This window comes from Nannospalax galili, unplaced genomic scaffold (genome assembly GCF_000622305.1).
Source record: "Nannospalax galili isolate Female #2095 unplaced genomic scaffold, S.galili_v1.0 scaffold346, whole genome shotgun sequence".
NCBI classification, from domain to species: domain Eukaryota; kingdom Metazoa; phylum Chordata; class Mammalia; order Rodentia; family Spalacidae; genus Nannospalax; species Nannospalax galili.
The window spans coordinates 7077427-7083749 of NW_008357637.1; positions in this window are offsets into that span (position 1 = coordinate 7077427).

The window sequence follows — 6323 nt, forward strand, 5'->3', positions numbered from 1 at the left end:
TATCCACCCCCTTTTCCACACCCCTTTTGCTTAAACTATATAAGTTAATGCCTGATGCAATAAAGTGAGTTCCTGTCTCACAAGACTCCCAACTCGGTGTGGTTTTTGAGTAGTCGACACTCACCGTTCCGCTCAGCCCCTAAGAGAGGAACCCAGGCTGGTCCTGGCCTCTCTCCCTGTGCCGTACCTGTCAGAGAGCGATCCGACAAAGGGAATTTAATGAACATATCTCAGAAAAGATACAGGAATGGCTAAGGAGCACATGAGAGGTACCATCAAACCCACAGTGAGATATCACTTCACACTACTAGAATGACTGCAGTTCCTAAAAACTGAAAATAACAAGGGTTGACAAGTATGTGTAGAATGTCTATGTTGGTACAGGTACTATGGAAACATTTGCCTCTAAAAGATAAACATAGAATTATCATCTGACCCACAATTCTACTCTGAGTCACAATTCTACTCAAAGGAATGGAAAGCATGAACTCAAACAGATATTTGGATACCAGTGTCCTTTGAATTCTTCATAATAGCCAAGAAGTGGAGGCTACCCAAATGTCCATCAATAGATGAATGAATCAACAATTATGGTATATTCACACATGAATATATGTATCATTCATCCATAAAAAGGAATGAATTTCTGACACATGCTACAACATTAGTGAAAACATTATGCTTCTAAAATAGGCCAGGAAAACAAGACAAATATCCCACTTACTTGAGATACCTAGAATAAGCAAATGTACAAAGAAAGACATAAAGTAGCTCAGAGGTTATTAGGGACTAGAAGGAATGGGGACTGGGGAGCTGTTACTTCGTTCTGAATTTCTGTTAGGAAATATTTTATGAGCATGATAATAATTACTAACATTGTAAATGAAATTCATGGCACCAAATTATACACTTAAAAGTGGTTAAAATGATTTTTTTCTATTATATATCTACCATAATTTCAAAAAATTAATAATATATGCAAAAAACATCAAACTGTACTTTGAATGGGCAAATTATACCATTTATTATTTATATAAAATAAGTATATTTTTAAAATTAAAAGATGAGCTAGGCATGGTGGTGCATGCCTTTAGTCCCAACAGTTTGGAAGGAGGCAGAGAGGAGTAAGGTGTCCCAGGCCATGAAGGTAAGTCATCAGGCTGACCAGGTCCAAGTAAACTTGCCTAAGGAGAGTCATGAACTCAGAAAAGAAATGAATGCATAAGGTGGAGATATGATTCTGTCCGTAGAAAGTATGGGATGTCAAATGATCTGCCTGTAAAAGACTGATGGATGTACACATCCCACCCTAATCCAACCTGTCCCAGTTTGCTGCACATAGATTCACTGGAAGGAGATCATTACCTAATAGAAGACATCAAACAAGGCTTTTTCATATTATTTTTTGTTTTTGTGAGTTCGAGGCCAGCCTGGTCTACATAGTGAGTTCCAGGACAGCTGGGGCTATAAGGAGACCCTGTCTCAAAATGACCAAAAAAAAAATAGAATTTAGCCTGGGCAGAGGCAGAAGCAGGTAGATCTCTGTGAGTTCAAGGCATACCTGGCCTACATATTGAAGGTCCAGGCCAGGTGGGGCTCAGGGAGACCCTGTCTCAAAAAAGCCATGTATCACCTTTGCTAGCAGAAACCTCCATGAGAGGATGGCAGGAAGCCTGGAAATGATCCATGATTAATAGAATCTATGAACTGAGAAAAAAGATCATGATATTAGAGTAAAACAATCTAATGTATGTCTAGGAAGGAATGAAAGGAGGAGGCAGATGGAGAGGGGAAGGGAGGGGAGGGGAGGGAAAAGCAACTGGCAGCATTTGAGAAGATAGTGGCTAGGAATTTCTATAACTGATCAAAGACAGCAACATGCAACATGCTTATTCAAGCATCCTACAAACCCAAATAAGAAAAACAAACAGAAATACCATGGTAAAATTGCATAACATGAAAACAGAGATGCTAAAACTAGCTGAAGGAAAAAATGGATTACCTTGTAGACAATCAAACTGGACATTGGCTTCAATGATAACAGATGAGGAGAGCAGAATGAAATCTGTTGCCAGTCATGGTGCACATGCCTGTATCTAATACTCTCTGATGACAAGTTCAAGACCTGCTACAAATCCTGTGTCCAAAGTATGATCTGTCTTCAGCAATGGGGCCTTACCTTCAAGTTCTGGGAGGAAATCAACGGCTTTGTCAATAGCCTGTGTAATATTGGGAGTCTCTTGGATGACCCTGGCCAGCAACTCAAAGGAAGGTTTCTCCTGTCTGGCACTGTTTCTTGTTATGTAGCCTTTAGCTATACACATGACTCATGTGTAATTTTTCAGAAGGTTTTTGGACTAATACAATCCCTCTGGTTTTTTGTACTAGCTGGCATTATTTATCTCTCCTTTCTCTCTCCTTGTCTAACCGTCCTTCCACACCCTCTTTATTTAAAAGGTCCCCATTTTTCCCATTTCTCCCTTGATAATTCCTGCCTGGTATGGTCCCGTCTCTCTTGAGCTCCTTCTCCCTCTTTATTCCCATAATTCCTTGTACAACCCTCCCTTTCCCCCTCCCATTTAACTACCTCCATTTTATACATTTCTTGCTTAGTAACACCTGTTTCCTACTGTTCTTCTCTCTTGGGTTCGCTCTTTCCCTTTACCTCCCTGGTTACTTTCCATTTCCTGGTTTCTGTGAAAATACATGTTTTATGGAAACAAATTAAAGCATTTCTCAGAAAATACAAACTGAAAAATGTCTACCATTAGCACATTCTTTACTAAAGGTTTGTAAAATATGTGCTTTGTAGAGAAAGAAAATGATCCTTATGGATCTTTAAGGGAGTTCAGATTTGCAGAAGAATAAAGAACAAAACACAGTAATAGAAAGAGATGTTGACTCTATAAAACAGAAGAATCATGTAGGAGTCAAATAACAGACCGGGGCCTTCCCTATGACTCAGCCAATAAAAATGCTTGCCAGATAAGCCTAATGACCTGAGTTCAATAACCAAACTCCCAAAAGTTCTCCTCTGACTACACATGCACACAGTGGCACATGCATGCCCAATCTCACACACATCTCACTCACACACACACACACACACACACACACAAACACAAATTTAAAAACCAGATAGCAGGGCTGGAGAGATGGTGCAGTGGTTAAAAGCACTTACTGTTCTTGCAGAGGACCCAAGTTCAGTACCAGCATCCATATGGCAGCTCACAACTACTTATAACTCCAGTTCCAGAGGTTTGACGCCCTCTTCTGGACTTCACAGGCACTGCATCATATGTGACACCACACACACACACACACACACACACACACACACACACACAATTGAAATTTTTAGTAAAATAAAAATAAACATTAAGTACTGAGATAATCATTACAGAAAGATGAGAATTCATTTGGAAGGTGTGTGTAATATAGTCATCTATGCAAGTATGCTTAATTACAACTTCAAAATAAATACAGCAAAGTGACAGAACCACCTGGAAAAACTGATGAATTATACTAAGAGATTTCAACACTCTTTTTCAACAATTGACTGTGGAACTAGACAAATATATCAGTAGTTTTATACAAATCAATAAATAAATTTAAACTAGGTGAGAATATATGGAACACTGCACTGAATGGTATCCTTTCCAAGCATTCAACAGAACATTTTAATCAAATGCCAAATGTGGCTTCATCAAGTTAAAAAATAATAGTAAAGTTAGTGGGGTAGCTCAGCAGGTAAAGACCCTAGCTGCCAGGCTTAATGACCTGAGTTTGATCCAGGACCCATATGATAGAAGGAGAGAACAAACTCCTGTATACTGTCCTCTCACTGCCACATTCACATGCATACACACACACACACACACACACACACACACACACACGCACATGCACACAAAATAAATATAATAATAATAAATTTAATTAGCTAGGTGTGGTGGTACATTCATATAATTTCTAGCTCAGAAGACAGAGGCAGAGGGTCAGGAGTTCAAGACCAGCCTGGGCTGTATGAGACCCTGTCTCAAAAATAATTTTTTAAACACAAATTAGAAAAAAAATCTCCATGTGTTTGGAAATTTTAAAACACCCTTCTCTTGGAGCTGGAGAAATGGCTCAGTAGTTAAGAGTATAAACTGCTCTTGTACAGGACCCAAGTTCAGTTACTATCACCCACATTGGGTGGCTCACAAATGCCTGTAACTCCAACTCTAAGGGATCTGTTGTCTCTGGCTTCCTCAGACACCTGCACTCACATGAGTATAGTAATACTGAGCATGAGGCACCACCCACATAGTCAAATTAAGAGTCCTTTAACTGACTGGTGGTCAAGTGGGGGCTAACACCCAAAATCACTCTCCACTCCAAGGAGAAGCAGAGCAGGGTTTATAAAGCTTAAAATCATAATTACATCATGCCAGGGGCAAAGTCAATAGCAATAGTTTCATCAGATCACCATAGTTACACCAGACCAGGACAGGTCAATTTACACTTTAAGAGGCTTTCAGTAGGTTTCAGTTAGGAAAAACAAGTTTCTCAGAATTGCAGAAACAATAGACTCCATGGAGATTCAGGTATAGCTGGATGAAACTTACAACCTGGCTAGCTGAAAGTTTCCCAGTGTTGTAGAAACAATGCACTCCCTGAAATACAGGTGCAGCCTCAATAGAGGCCATTCTGACTGGCAGAGTTGGGGCAGGGGTGGGGGAACGCAAGGTAAAGCAAAATTCATTTAGAACAAAATGGAGTCAGTTTGGCCATTCTACACATACCCTTACACAGACACACACACACACACACACACACACACACACACACACACACGCACATACACACACATAATTTAAAATAACAAAAACTAAAATTTTTAAACACCCTTCTGGATCAGTTACTGACAAAGAACCATAATGGACAGGAAGAAACATTCAGACCCTAATGATAAATATATAACAGATTGAAACATATATTGTGTAACTAAAGAAAACAGATAGAAATGTGTACTTTTAAAATATTAAGCCAGAAAATTTAAAAAAAGCTAAAAACAATTAAATATATATCTATCTTGAGAAGTTGGCATAAATAGGATAGGAAAAAAAAGATAAGAATAATAAAGTTAGGAGTAAAAATTAATGAGGTAGATAATGAGATTTAATAGTCAAAAGCTGATTCTCTTAAAAAACCACCAAAAGCCAAAATTAGAAACAAAATAGAGGCTGAGCGTGGTGGCACATGCCTTTAATCCTAGTACTCGGGAGGCAGAGGCAGGTGGATATCTGTGAGATTAGAGTCAGCTTGAGACCCTGTCTCAAAAAACCCAAAAAAGAAAAAAGAAACGAAATAGATGACTCCAAAATAAAATATTAAACAGTACAAATGTGAAATTAAAATATTACATAAATGTATAAAAGAGGTGTGTAAGTACAAATACTGCTCACATTAATTAGGTAATGTGAGGATTATACTGATTAAAAAGTAAGTGAAATTATTCCTATAAATTGACTTCAGAGGAAAACAAAAGTCAAATGATCCTATAACCATGAATGAATTTCATTATTAGCTTAAAATATTTTCTCAAAGGAAACATAAAGGTCAAGAGATCTTATTGGGATGCTGTACTAACCATTTAAGAAAAAAAGTTCAATTTTTCACAAAGCCAGATTATAATAAAGGTACTCTACAACTCATGTTCTAAAGTTAGTATAACCTTGATACCAAATGCAAGGATGGTTCAATATATGTAAGTCAATAAACGTCATAAATCATATAAATGGACTCAAAGACAAGAACTACATGGTCATATCAATAAATGAAGAGAAGAACTTTTACAAAATTCAACATACATTTATATTCAAAGTCCTAGAGGGAATTGGACTGGAGTGAACATACCTCAACATAATTAAAGCCGTATATACAATAAAACAAACCCACAACCAACATAATTCTAAATGGAGAAAAACTTGAAGCATTCCCATTAAAAGCAGGAACCAGGAATGGCTGTCTACTATCTCCACTCCTTTTTAACACAGTGCTTGAAACTCTTGAAAGAGCAGTAAGACAAGAGAAGGAAATTGAAGGAGTAAGGAAAAGAAGAGATCAAATTATCCCTTTATGCAGATGATATAATATTATATCTAAGGGACGCCAAAATTTCCACCCAAAAGCTCCTAGAAATTATTAACATGTTCAGTAAAGTGGCAGGTTACAAAATTGACCTACAAAAGTCTATAGCCCTTCTATATACCAATGACAAGCAGTCAGAGAAAGAGCACAGGGAAACCCTCCCATTCACAATAGCCACAAAAAAAATA